The 13,252-nt window shown below is 36.3% G+C and overlaps 1 pseudogene; it reads right to left on the bottom strand.

Moving 5' to 3' along the window:
- Nucleotides 1-7,774: 7,774 nt before the first annotated feature.
- Nucleotides 7,775-12,256, bottom strand: LOC127197858 (olfactory receptor 8B3-like; annotated as a pseudogene).
- Between the last annotated feature and the right edge of the window lie 996 nt (nt 12,257-13,252).

Genomic DNA, 13,252 nt, shown 5'->3' with positions numbered 1-13,252 from the left:
CAAACTGTATTAAGGAGGCAAGTGTGGAGATTTCCAAATTTCACAGGGTACCCCTACTTATTGAAATAATTTGTGTCCAGCAGGACACCACCAGAGCCAGTGTTCCTCTTTCCAGTGTTAACTTTTATTTGTGTATTTATTTATGTATCTGAGTATTTATTCATGTATGTATGTATTTATTATTTTACGTCTGAATCCCTTGCATCTATTATTTCATCTGAATACTCTAGTAGGCACAAAATGTTGGTGACTTTATTTCCAGCTTACCTTTAAATATATGACAAGATACCTCTTTGCCATGTTGCTTCTATGGCATCCTGTAACTTCAAAACTAGAAACAAGAAGATAACATTATTTTTGAAAACCTGAATAAAGGCCTCCTTTTTTTTGTAACCCTTGACTTTTCTTCATGTTTATGTTTTCATTTATCTCATAAAATCTTTATATGTAATTCTATCACAATTGATTGGTTGTTTTACATGACATGTAGGTCAGTTACTATGTACCAGGACAAAATAATACGTATCATCAAAAGTTTTGATAAATAACGAGAACACAATTGGAACAGAAATTTCCAAGTAGAAAGTATGAGTGCTATTCTATTTCTCCTAACATTATTCCACCATACTATATGTCAGACCATAATGAACTCTAGTATCTAGAAGTTGTAAATATCTCACAGTACCTGAAAATGAACACTCATCATCTACAATGATACCTCAGAAGACAGGAAATTAGCTTTTTCTTGTTTTAAGCCATACTTTTTCTAGGTATGTGTGTTGGTTTAGTAGAGACAGTTTCCATAGACTTGTGTGTGTATGTGTACGTCCTCAGCTCACAGGGAGTGCCACTTTTAGGAGGTGTGGTCTACTTGGAGGAAGTGTGTCATATCAAGGGTGGAAACTGAGGTTTCCTATGCTCAGAGTTTGCCCCAGTGTGGTACACGGTCTTCCGCAGCCCATGGACAAAGATGGCCTGCATATGGCCATGTTTCCAGCCATGATGATAATAAACTAAACCTCTGAATTGTAAGCTAGCCTCAGCTACATTTTTCCTCTGTAGGAGTTGCCCTGGCCATCTTGTCTTTTCATGGAAATAAAACCTTAACTAAGATAGTGTACTTAATAATACTCTTACTTTGATGAAAGTACAAAAATGAATCTTATTAGTTGCCTGTCTCTTCTCTTGTAGCTTTGGAAAAATGCATACTTATTTGTATAATTAGTCATATAGATAATTTGTGTAATTAACATTCATGCAAATATTAAATTTTTGTTGATAATTTCTGTTTTTAAACTTGTCATAGAATACAACATCAAAGTAACACAATTTGTCAACCGTTATTTATTTATTTATTACTAATTTTAGGTACTTGGCTTGTTTTAATAAATCATTTAAGCTCAATTGTATTCTTTGGTGATTTTTGTAGATAGACATATTTTTAAGATGAAGAAATATTTCTCTATTGCTTCCAAACTTTGAAAGTTTTACAGACTTGTTTGCATTCAGGTTAACAGGCTTTTACAAACCATTCCTTAAGCATATGCAGTTAGCACCATAATAGCTGTGCTCCTGTGGACCTGCCAATCAAGACATTTATCCTATAGTCTACTCTGTTCTAACATCTCCTTCCAAGTCGTACCATCATAAGAATCAGGGATTCTACATTATTCTGAATAACCACAAAGCATTTCTGCCTACCACTAAAAAGCATTTAAAGTGCCAAATCATAACCACATGTAAATAACTTCGTGAAGCATTATTACTATGTCAGTAGTGTTAAGTCAAATGTTCCACAATATTTATAATTCTAGAACTAATTTTACATGGCACCTGATTTTTAGAACCATGAGTTATTTTTCTATGTTTTAAGCAGAAAGAAACTATGTAATGTGCATAAGATGACTGTAGGAATTTAGCAAAGATTCTATAAGCTAATACAGAACTGTAAAAATAGTTTGTTATAGCAACCTAATAAAAACAATCGTGAAATAAAATCTACATAATCCTCAGCAATCCTACCACCTTTATGAGTCATTACTAAGTTGTTTTTGGAAGAGTACTATTTCGATTTCTTTGAAAAAAATACCTCATTTGAAACAACATGTATAAGCATAGAAGTCACTCTGCAAGTTGAAATGTCTATCACTGAAAAGAAACACTGAATGTCTCTACTTTCATAGGATAACCATAATAGGCAAAGAGAGTTTACCTGGTTCAAGAGAACAGAATAATGTTTACCATATGATGGGATATATGGTGACAGTACATAGCTTTTTCAGTGGATATAATTATGTGATAATATTAAATGAATAAATTATAAAGATGTCATATGTTAGAATTTTTATAGTTAACAATGCAATAATGTTTACTAAAACTTTAAAGAAATCATTCTCACATTAAACATTAAGAAAATAGAAATTTTGGCAAGTAAACAGAAAACATGAAATTACATGGAAGAGCTTTGCTATACAATGGAAATATTTTGATTTATATATGATGTCATGATAATGTCAATATACAAGAATGGGTCATATCATAGAAAATAAATATTTGCCACCCACTGAATAACTTTTTCTACTTTAATAGACTTGTTAACAGATCAACAAAGAAAACTTTGTTCTATGAAATAAGTATTGGCTTTTTGTTGATGAACATTTGTCTCTGAGAGGTGCCAGATGTTAAGATATAGGAGAGGATTTTCAACATTCCCTACTATGTAAAAGGCACATAACCATACAGGTAGTTAGCAGAAAACAGGAAGCAGTTTCCTTTTAAAAATTTGCCAGGATCAATTGCTGTCAAAGCCACAAAGTCTGTGCAGAAGACAATGGAGCTTCTGCGGTAGGATCAGCACTTCCTGAGTCTTTTAAGAGGAAATACAGTCATATGACCACTGAAAACATTCAGAACCACAGAAAGATGTGTCTTTGTCTCTTTTATGCTGCTGGAACAGATATGCTACGTACATCACAATGATTAGGAATCTATTTGGCTCAGTTCTGGAGGTACGATGCCCACAGACAATGGAACACATCTACACACCTTCATGTTGCTTCAGGCTGTGGTGGAAGATTAGAAAACAAAAAAGAAACCACAGAGATGCCTGGCTTCCTCGTAGGTTTAGACATTCATGTATGTGGCAATTAATTTGTCTCTATAAGAACATTAAATCCATGTATCTACGTGGAAGAACTGAAAATACCATCTTGAAGCACCGTACCCTGTATAGGGCAAGACGATTCACAATGTCCAAATGGAAGCAGTGACTAATTGTTCATCAGTAGATGGGTTTAATAACAAAATGTAGATGAACAGAGTTCAGTATCTAAAAACAACTTCTGAAACATTCTGCAACATGGGTGAAACTAGATGACATCTTGCTAAGTGGGATAAGTCAGTCACAAGGAGACAGCTGTGCTGTTGTACTTCAGTGAGATGCTTACAGCCCTCAACATCACAGAGACAAAAGGAGAGAGTGGCTGCCAGGGGCTTTGGAGTTGCTTGTGGGGTGCCATCTTTCTGTTCTGTGAGATGAATGGTTCTGGTGATAGATGGAACATTGTTTGCACAACTCTGAATTCACTTCATATCACAACCATACACCAGAGATGGAAAGGTTCACTTTCTGTGTATCTTGCAGTAATAAAATCTTGATGAAGAAAAAAAAAAAAAAAGAACATAAATCATTGGCCTTATACTCTATTCTCCCTAGAAGACCAACAACCTGCACATTATTATACTAGAGAGTAAGTTTCTCACATAGAATTTGGGGAACACATTCCATCCATTTTTACGTGCAAATTCAACACGGTCAATAGGCATAAAACTAGAACATATACTTAAAAAAACAAATCATGTTTTGTAAAAAAAAAAATAAGTAGGGTCAGCATAGGACATCAAATTGTGACTTAATAATTTTAACATCTTGGTATCACTCCTACTTATATAGCAAATTATGGACTTGTCCCAGGATTAGATTTTTTTTTTTCCTAGGCAGGATATGGTCAGCTGGAATTAGAACAGAGGGTCAGGCAGCAAGGCTGAGGGTTTTGTTGTTGCTCACAACTTATTCACTTAAATTACAATTTTAGTCATTTAAATTATTTACATATTTTGTTTCTTTTTTGTTTTCTTCTATTATAATGAACACAAAACAAGTATCTTCAGTTACATGTCTGTATTGAGTCTGGTACTCAACAGCTACAGCTGGACAGGGCTATATTTTCATTTTTATATGTTGTAGATTAAGGAATTGAAATATTTGCCTATGAATCCATATGGCAGTTCTGTTGCTCATGGGAAAGAAAAATGCCACAGTATTGAGGAAACTCTGATATGTGTCTTTGGCACGAATAATGGGTACCTGCTGGATGTATCCTAGATGGGTGAGACTTCTTGATGGGTAGGAAAGTAGCAGCTTGTGAAGAAAAATTTTGTGTGGTTCTTGTGAATCAGTATTCTTTTGATGCATTTTTAAACTTCAAAAATTGCAGTTATTCCTCTTATGTGTTTGCATATGTGTGTGTGTGCGTGTGTGCATGCATTACACACATATAATGTGTCAATGTGCATGCAGAGGTCAAAGGAGAATGCTGTTGAGTTGGCTTTCTCCTTCATCTTTTATATAGGCTACATCTATTGAGCTCAGGTCACCATGCCTATTGTCTGGTTGCTTTTACCAAGTAAACCATATCACTGGCCATGACATCTGAAAATTCATAGTTTTCAATGTACAGTTCAGAGTTTTGTACATTCATGTGTTGGGCCAATGTCATCATATTACCCAATAGATTTTTTTTATTGCACATTAACTGAAGCCCAGTAACCTTATGTGGTCAGATGACACCTCCCTTCCCATACACCGGGCAGGCAGTAAGCTTCCTTCCACCTGTGTGAACCTGTTTCTGATACTTCCTACACATGGAACCACACATGCTTTCTCTAGGCATGTTTCAGGGCATTTGAAGATGAGATATATCTTGAAACTTAAGCCCTCATTACTGCAGAAAATGCTATATTCCATGGATCAGACACATTTTTCCTGTCTATGCATCACTGGATCAACACTTGATGGCTTAAAGAATTTAAACAGAAGTACTTCTGCAGGAACTGATCATACACAAGTTTTTCTGTACGTGCACATTTTCAGTTTGCGGTCTTTTTGCACCACTAGAACTTCTAACCATATGAAAACAGAATATTTTTAAATCTCTATATACCTATCTGTCTGTATGTCTGTCTGTTTTAAGAAGGGAAGCATTTGCTGTAGCAAATGTATTCATGAGGATATACTTATGAATGCAGGGGAAGAGAGGGGCAGGAACAGGGAGACAATAAGTCATAGTGCATTTATGGACTAAAGGCAGAAAGAAAACGGAATTGAGCTAGCCTATAAAAGCCTCAGGGCCTGTCCTAGTGACCCATTTTCTCCAAGGAGGCTCTGACAACAGTGCAATAGTTTGGGATTGTTTACAACTGTAAAACAGTGTGTGTGTGTGTGTGTGTGTGTGTGTGTGTGTGTGTGTGTGTGTGTGTGCGAGTGTGCATGTGTGTGCATGTCTATGTGTGTTTAATCTCTGTGAAACTGTCATTAACCTCCAAATGCTGATAAGATTTGTATCAGAAAACGATGTCAGCTCCTTCTCTGAACCCATGACTATCTTCTTTCTGAATTTTTGTTAAGTCACATGCTGGCCACAAGGATATGGGACTAATGTGGTGCCCTCTGTAACTCCTTGATAATTTCACCAGTCTTACCAAGTCTACTTCTGTATGGTAGGTGAAGTGCATGCCATGGCTTTCACTGAAGGTACAGTTCAAACTCTGCATGCAGAGAGTGCTTTTGTGTAAAGGTAAAATAATGAAACTGTTCTTTCTTGGTCCTCTCCTTTTGTTGCAGCTCGTCTGTTCCAGGAAAATTGTCAATAATGTAGTAGTTTTGTGCTGCAATGATTCTAATTTCCATGTTCCAACCCAGACCATCCTGGCTCCTTACATCTTCATCAGTACTAGCCTTCAATGAAGGCAGATTCAAAGCCTTAAACTGTACTTTCCACTTCTCTGCTCTTGCTCTTCATTTTGGTTCCTTGGCTTTATGTATTGTCAGCATTTCATAGTCATCTAAAAACCAAGGTAAAGCATCACTTGCTTTATACAACTGTTCCATGCTGAATTCTATGATGGACAACACACACTATATAAACTGTTTCAGTACTGAAATAACATGTTTAAAGAATATTTTATATTACCAAACTCTATCGTATCTAGAGTTTTGATAAGCACACAGTTTAAAGACAGGAATGCATATCTAATTATACTATCATTTGTATGTGATTATAATTTTTGGAGGGCTATGGCATAAGAAATTATTGGATTCATGGGCCATATATATCAAAAAAGCAGTTGTGGGATGCTTTTCCTCTCTCTTGTGTTGCACTATGTCCAAAAACAGAATTGGCTTCATTTTTCCTTTTTACTGAGCATTACCCTGCTTAGCATGCAACTGTCATATCAAATATCTCTCTTAATAGGTGGACATGTGTGCTGGCTTTGTTATTGGCTTGCTACAAATATGTGATAAGATACTAACAACCTTTCATGAAGTTCACAGTTTTGTGATGAGATCTAGGTTAATTGACTATTTTGTTAGTTCTAAGTCTGATGTGGAAACAGAGGTTAGGGCAGAGGAGAAGATGTGCATGCTGGTTTGGCTTAGAGGTTGGAAATTGCTTGGATGGAATGAAATAAGGCGGACAGAGACAAAATGGCGAGGGCATATGAGCTAGATATGGGAAGCAGACATGGATAGGGATGTCAGAGATACTCACCTTTGCTGACCTTGGAGAAGGAAATGAGAGGTCTTAATCAGAAGAACAGTTGAATGTAGTGTAGAAGACACATGTAGGTGCCTATAATTCAGAAGGTCTCTAATAAAAGCCTTGAGTTTAATTGCAGTTTGGTAGGGGTAGCCAGACTAGGCTGAGACATTGGATGTGGAGCCTGGTCTAGATCTGGAGGGTAAGAGAGAAGTGTTGATAGATATTGGATTACACTGTGGACATTTAGATTCTGAACATTAAAAATCTCATTGTGGTATGGCTCATTCTTTAATCCTAGAGCTTTCTTATTAAGGTATAAAATAACTTTGCGGCATGGCTATCACACACTTTTAATCCTAGAATTTTCTGTTTATTATAAACAGATGGTTGTGGTGTGACTTATCCTAGGACAAACCTTTAGTCCAAGAGATTTCTGTAAACAAGGTTTAATAAAGTTAACACAAGTCAAGAGGCTGAAGAAGCAGACACCTGAAATAGATTAAACAGGTAAGAGGGACATTGAGGAAGAAAGTATTTAAGTCACCATAAAGAAGAATGGGCTTTTGGTTTTTCCTTCTGGGTCATGAGCTGAATAGGAAGGGCTTTTTCTTTCTAGGATATGAACTGAGTAGGAAGGTCAACTAGGTGCTTTTTTGTCTCCCTGACTGGTCAGTTTTCAGTCGAGCATCTGAGCTACTGAGAATCCATTTGTAAAACTGGACATATTGGATTTTCATTCATCAGAGCAACAGAGAAGACAGGAATAGGGAGTTCTTTGTTTTATGAAAGCACACATCTTTTTTTCCATGCAAGTTAATTAATGGATACTTCATAAAGCTATTTTCTATGTTATTTTCAATCTCCAATACAGGATAATGGACTTGATGCATATTGATCATCATTAGCCAGATTATTATGAAAATGACTACACTTTGTTGTTGAATACTCTCCTTCTACTCTCCTTTCGAAGATATTGGTACCAGGTTGAGTGATAGTGTGATAAGGCATACCTCTAGAGGGTTCATCATGTGATCCTCAATGGTATAAAAGAGAGAATAAATCATTCCCTCATTCATAGACCCAGCTGAGGAGGCCTGAAGATACATGAATGTGATTAATCCAAAAATGAGAAAAGTGAAATATGTGGGAACTGCAGGCACTGAAGGCTTTGTATCTGCTCTCAGTGGAACTCACTTGGAATATGCTGCAAAAAATGCAGACATAAAATGGTAGGATGATGGCAGTATGACCAGTAATATCCTTTCCTGCTACAATGAACAGCTTATTGATATAAGTGCTGGTGCAGGAGAGCTGCAGTCACAAAAATAGTGGTTGATGTGTTCCCATCACAGAAGGTCAATCAAAGTATGCAACCATTGGGGATCATAGCAGCAGAATTCCCATAAATTATTAACCAAGCAGAAGATGGTATACAAGTGTGTATTACATATAGCCACATAGTGATCATAGGCCATTGATGTTAATGCACAATAATCATAAATGGCAATAAAGCAAAAGAAATAAAGGCATTTATATACAAAACTCTCTGCCAGTGAACTAAAAAATAAACTTGTGAGTAGATTCACTAACTTGCATTTTGTCCTATCATCCCTATATATTTCTATATTGTCCCTTCTTTCTTTTCATCCACTAGTACCAAACATAAGAATGAGATAGAAAGGAATAGAGAGACATCCATGTATCCAAACTTGTTTTCTCTCTAAATAAGACCAATAATATCTTATCACTAACTCCCTATGAAAATAAATATCTATCGTCCAAGAAAAAAAGACCTACCCAATCTCCCTTAAGAGAAATGGGGTGTTTTTCTCTTAAGGCTTCTTCCAGCTGGTTTGAGACAAGTAATAGCTTTGTAGTGGCCCCAAAAAAATGGAGGGAAGTGGAAAACAAGCTAGGAATAGCATTTGTGGTGCAGATTTCAAATGTTAAGAAATTCCTCGCTTACTTAGAGTCCTATGTGAGACAGTCTGAAATGCAGAACCAATTGGATTGGAATCTTTCTCTGAAGCTGTCCTGGGAGCTCTCTTGTTCTGATTAAGAACAGCAACTGAAGCACTTGATGCTGGAACATGAAGGAGGCAGGATGTCAGTGTCCAGCATGCTGGGAGGAATGAATCCTGTCAGGTCTGATCCAATATCATTATTAGGTTTTTTGTTCAGAAAATATATAATTTCTCACAGACATTATACAGTTCTATAATTATAAATGTTTGTGGTGTGCATGGTGCATGGAACAATTAAGGCAGGTTCTATGCTCTTTGTACAATCAGGAAAAAAAAGACATCTGTAAATTATCATTCAAGCCATGAGAGGAATGTCATCTAGTAATATATCACAGGGATCATCTAGCCACCAAGAAGCATTGTCTATACATAGACATTCATGTCTCAGCCTGTCTCATAGCTATCCCCAGGTAGTGTGATTAGCAATATAAATTACCCGCTTGTTCTGCAGTTTGAATATGTTCAATTTTGATACATTGGTATAGAATTCAAAGTTAAGACTATTCTTAGCACAATATATATATATATATACATACATATATATATATATATATATATATATATATATATATATATATATATATATATATACACACACACACTCTAACAAGGGGTATTGTACCATGCAACTCAATCACAATACAAGGTTTACTTCCAATACTGTGATGGTGCTATTACAGGCTGCTTATGATATGTAACTTATACAAATTAATTGTTAGTTGATCAAATCATGGTCATATCAACTACCAGTCTATTTTTATGAGAAAAGATACATTCTAGGTATAACATATAGATATGATTCTAAAGAAAGATAATGTAAAATAGTTACAAAAGGTCTTCAAAAACCTTAGAGACATACATGATACAACATTTAAAGTTGTTTTTATTATTTCAAAGAACATTGACAATGAGACAAGTTAACTCCTGGCAGCACCCGGCCTACCTCAAAGAAGGTGATAAACACAGAAGAACTTCCCTATAGATATGGCTTCAAATTTGGCAAACTAGCCACTGGGAAAAATGTTCTCATTTCTACAACAGACAGAATTCTGCTTTAAAAAGAGCAAGCTTGGATGCAGGCAAAGTCTAAAGCCAAACTCTGCCAAAACAGCTTAAACAAGTCCTCAATACTTCCTACTTCACAAATATGTCTATTAGATATATTGAGCCAGAAGATAAAGATGATGCTCCAACATTATAGAGTCTTGGGTGACTGTTCAGATAGCAAATTGTGTCTCTCACCTTCTTATTTTGGAACTGCTAACCTAACCTACACTACCTGTATACTCAGATAATTAAATTCATTCATTCTAAAGTCTTTGATGGGGTTGATGACCAGATATTTAATTTTACAATTAAGCTTAGTTGTTTAGGGGTAAAGATGTCTTTAGGTCTAGATAGATGTTTTAAGTTGTTAATGATGAGATATGATTGATATTTATTTACATTCAGAATTCTAGACTCATCAAAATAGGAGAGATGTTTTCTTCGTGGCTGCCAAATAGAAATTACAGAACACCATGAATGTAACTTTTGTATAATTCCTGATTTTTTGTGGTTCTTCTTGCTCTATGTAGTTTATAGTATAGATGTGTACTAATCTATATGTATATGTTAAAAATAAAAAAAAATGGAGCTCTGTCCTCAACCCCATATAAGAGACAACTTTTTTATTTAGTACATAGTTTATCAGCATTTTGGGTGTAAGGAATGAAGATAAAATTGATCTATGAGGGACAATTTAAAGAGGAAAAAGTACATAGGATTGTGAAGGTGAGAATTCAATACAATTAGAAAGTCACTTAGAAAAAAAAGTGGGGAAGAGCCTGGAACATATTGGCACAGAAGACAACTTCCTGAACAGAACACCAACAGTCCAGGCCTTAATGTCAACCATTAATAAATGGGACCTCATGAGGCTGAGAAGCTTCTGTAAGGCAAGAGACACTGTCCAGAGAACAAAGCGACAGCCTACAGACTGGGAAAAGATCTTCACCAACCCTACATCTGACAACGGTCTAATATCCAAAATATAAAAGAACTCAAGAAATTAAACACCACCAAACCAAATAACCCAATTGAGAAATGGGGCTTAGAACTAAACAGAGAATTCTCAACAGAGGAATATCAAATGGCTGAGAAACACTTAAAGAAATGCTCAACCTCCTTAGTCATCAGAGAAATGCAAATCAAAACGACACTGAGATTTCATCTTACACCCATCAGAATGGCTAAGATCAAAAGCTCAACTGACACCACATGCTGGCGGGGATGTGGAGAGAGAGGAACACTCCTTCATTGCTGGTGGGAATGCAAACTTGTACAACCACTTTGGAAATCTATCTGGCACTTTCTCAGAAAAAATGGGAATAGGGCTTCCTCAAGACCCAGCTATTCCACTCCTTGGAGTATACCCAGAAAATGCTCTACCACAAACAGGGACATATGCTCAACCATGTTCATAGCTGCCTTATTCATAATAACCAGAGCATGGAAACAGCCTAAGTGTCCCTCAGTAGAAGAATGGATAAAGAAATTGTGGTACATTTACACTATAAAAATGTGTACACTCAGCTATTAAAAACAAGGAATTCCCGAAATTTGTAGACAAATGGATTGAACTAGAAATGATCATAATGAGTGAATTAACCCAGAAGCAGAAAAAGTCAAATGGTATATACTCACTTATATCTGCATACTAGCCCAAGGGGCATGTCCCATGAAAGTCTTCACTTACCAGGAAACTGGGACAGAGGGGAGGACATCCTATTGGGACTCTAGATGAGAGAAGCATGGGAGAATAGCAAAATAGAAGGATCCAGAGGGTCCTAGAAACCTACAAGAAGAACATTATGGTAGGCAGATTTGGGCCCAGGGGTCCCGTTCAAACTATGGCACCAGCCAAGGATAATACAGGCCGTAAACTTCAAACCCCTACCCAGATCTAGCCAATGGACAGGACATTCTCCACAGTTGAGTGGAGAGTGGGGTATGACTTTCACACAAACTCTGGTGCCTCATATTTGACCATGTCCTCTGGAGGGGGAGACCTGGTGGCACTCAGAGGAAGGATAGCAGGCTACCAAGAAGAGACTTGATACCCTATGAGCATATAAAGGGGGAGAAAGTCCCCCTCAGGCCCAGTCATAGGGGAGGGGAGTAAGGGAAAAATGGGAGGGAGGGAAGAATGGGAAGATACAAGGGATGCGATAACCCTTGAGATGTAACAAGAAGAAATTAATTTAAAAAATACAAGCAAAAAAAGAAAAAAAATGAGCAAAGCAAAATTTCCTAATGTGATTACCATATAGATTACTAAAAAGAGTAAGAAGAGGGGTACTTGGAGTTCAGGCTCTTCAATTATCGCCAAGAGAATGAATTTCAGCATCAAGAGCCGTTTACCACAGCCATTCCTCAGAAAAATCTGGATAGAAAAAAAAAAGCATAATTGTATGAGAAAGCACAACTGACAACTATCTTTGATAATCTTGAGGAATGTACCAGCAAAACACTGACTCACTTGAAAACAGTCTAGCCACCTGTGATGTTATCATGATATTAAGTGGCTTTCTCTCACACTCAATAGAGTAAATATAGTGTCTGTCTTTATTCCTAGCACTTGTGAGGACAAGGCCGATAGACACTTTGTGAGTATAAGCTCAACCGGGTCTATAGAGTTAAACAATTGCACTCCCCTACACACCCCGACATATACATGCACACACACATGGGTGTGCACACATACACATGCATGTATAAAATATCACAAGTAGTTTATGCAGCTGAATTAAGAACTTTCATTCTAATATGACTGCCAGAAAAATCAGGAGAAAAATTTAAATTTGACACACAGTAGTATAGAATTGCTAGTTTCTTTTTTCATCTTTTGTTTTCTTATCATTTGGGGATATAAAAGGAAGGTTTAGCAAACCAGTACTGACCCAAATTTGCACTCTGTGGATTGGAAATCATGAGTGATGTCTCCACATGAAAGACCCAGAGTCTAAGAAGAACAGTTATGATACTCAGAAACATTCATGATCTAAAGAAATTTTAGGTATGCCATGAAGAAGTAGATAACTAAATTAGCCATTGCAACTTGAATGTTTACTGGTTCTCTGGACAGTGCCTATTCACCCTTTTTAAACATTCTTCTGTGAATTTTACTTGAATCATAAGACTGCCCTATGCTACTGTCAAAATACTTTTTTATTAATAAAACATTTTAAATGTCATATCTTATGGATCTCTGAGGCTTTTAAAGATCATCTATGTATCTATAGTATATCTGAATAGGCAATCATTGTTCATTTCTAACTATTTACTATCTGCTCAACCTAGAATGTATATTTCTGTAATAAAGTAGTCTGACATGACTATGAGTTCAATTGACTAAATATTAACTTA

This window comes from Acomys russatus, chromosome 14 (assembly GCF_903995435.1).
Source record: "Acomys russatus chromosome 14, mAcoRus1.1, whole genome shotgun sequence".
Classification (NCBI taxonomy): Eukaryota; Metazoa; Chordata; class Mammalia; order Rodentia; family Muridae; genus Acomys; species Acomys russatus.
The sequence above is the reverse complement of the archived record's forward strand: the minus strand, read 5'-3'. Positions and strand labels throughout refer to the sequence as shown.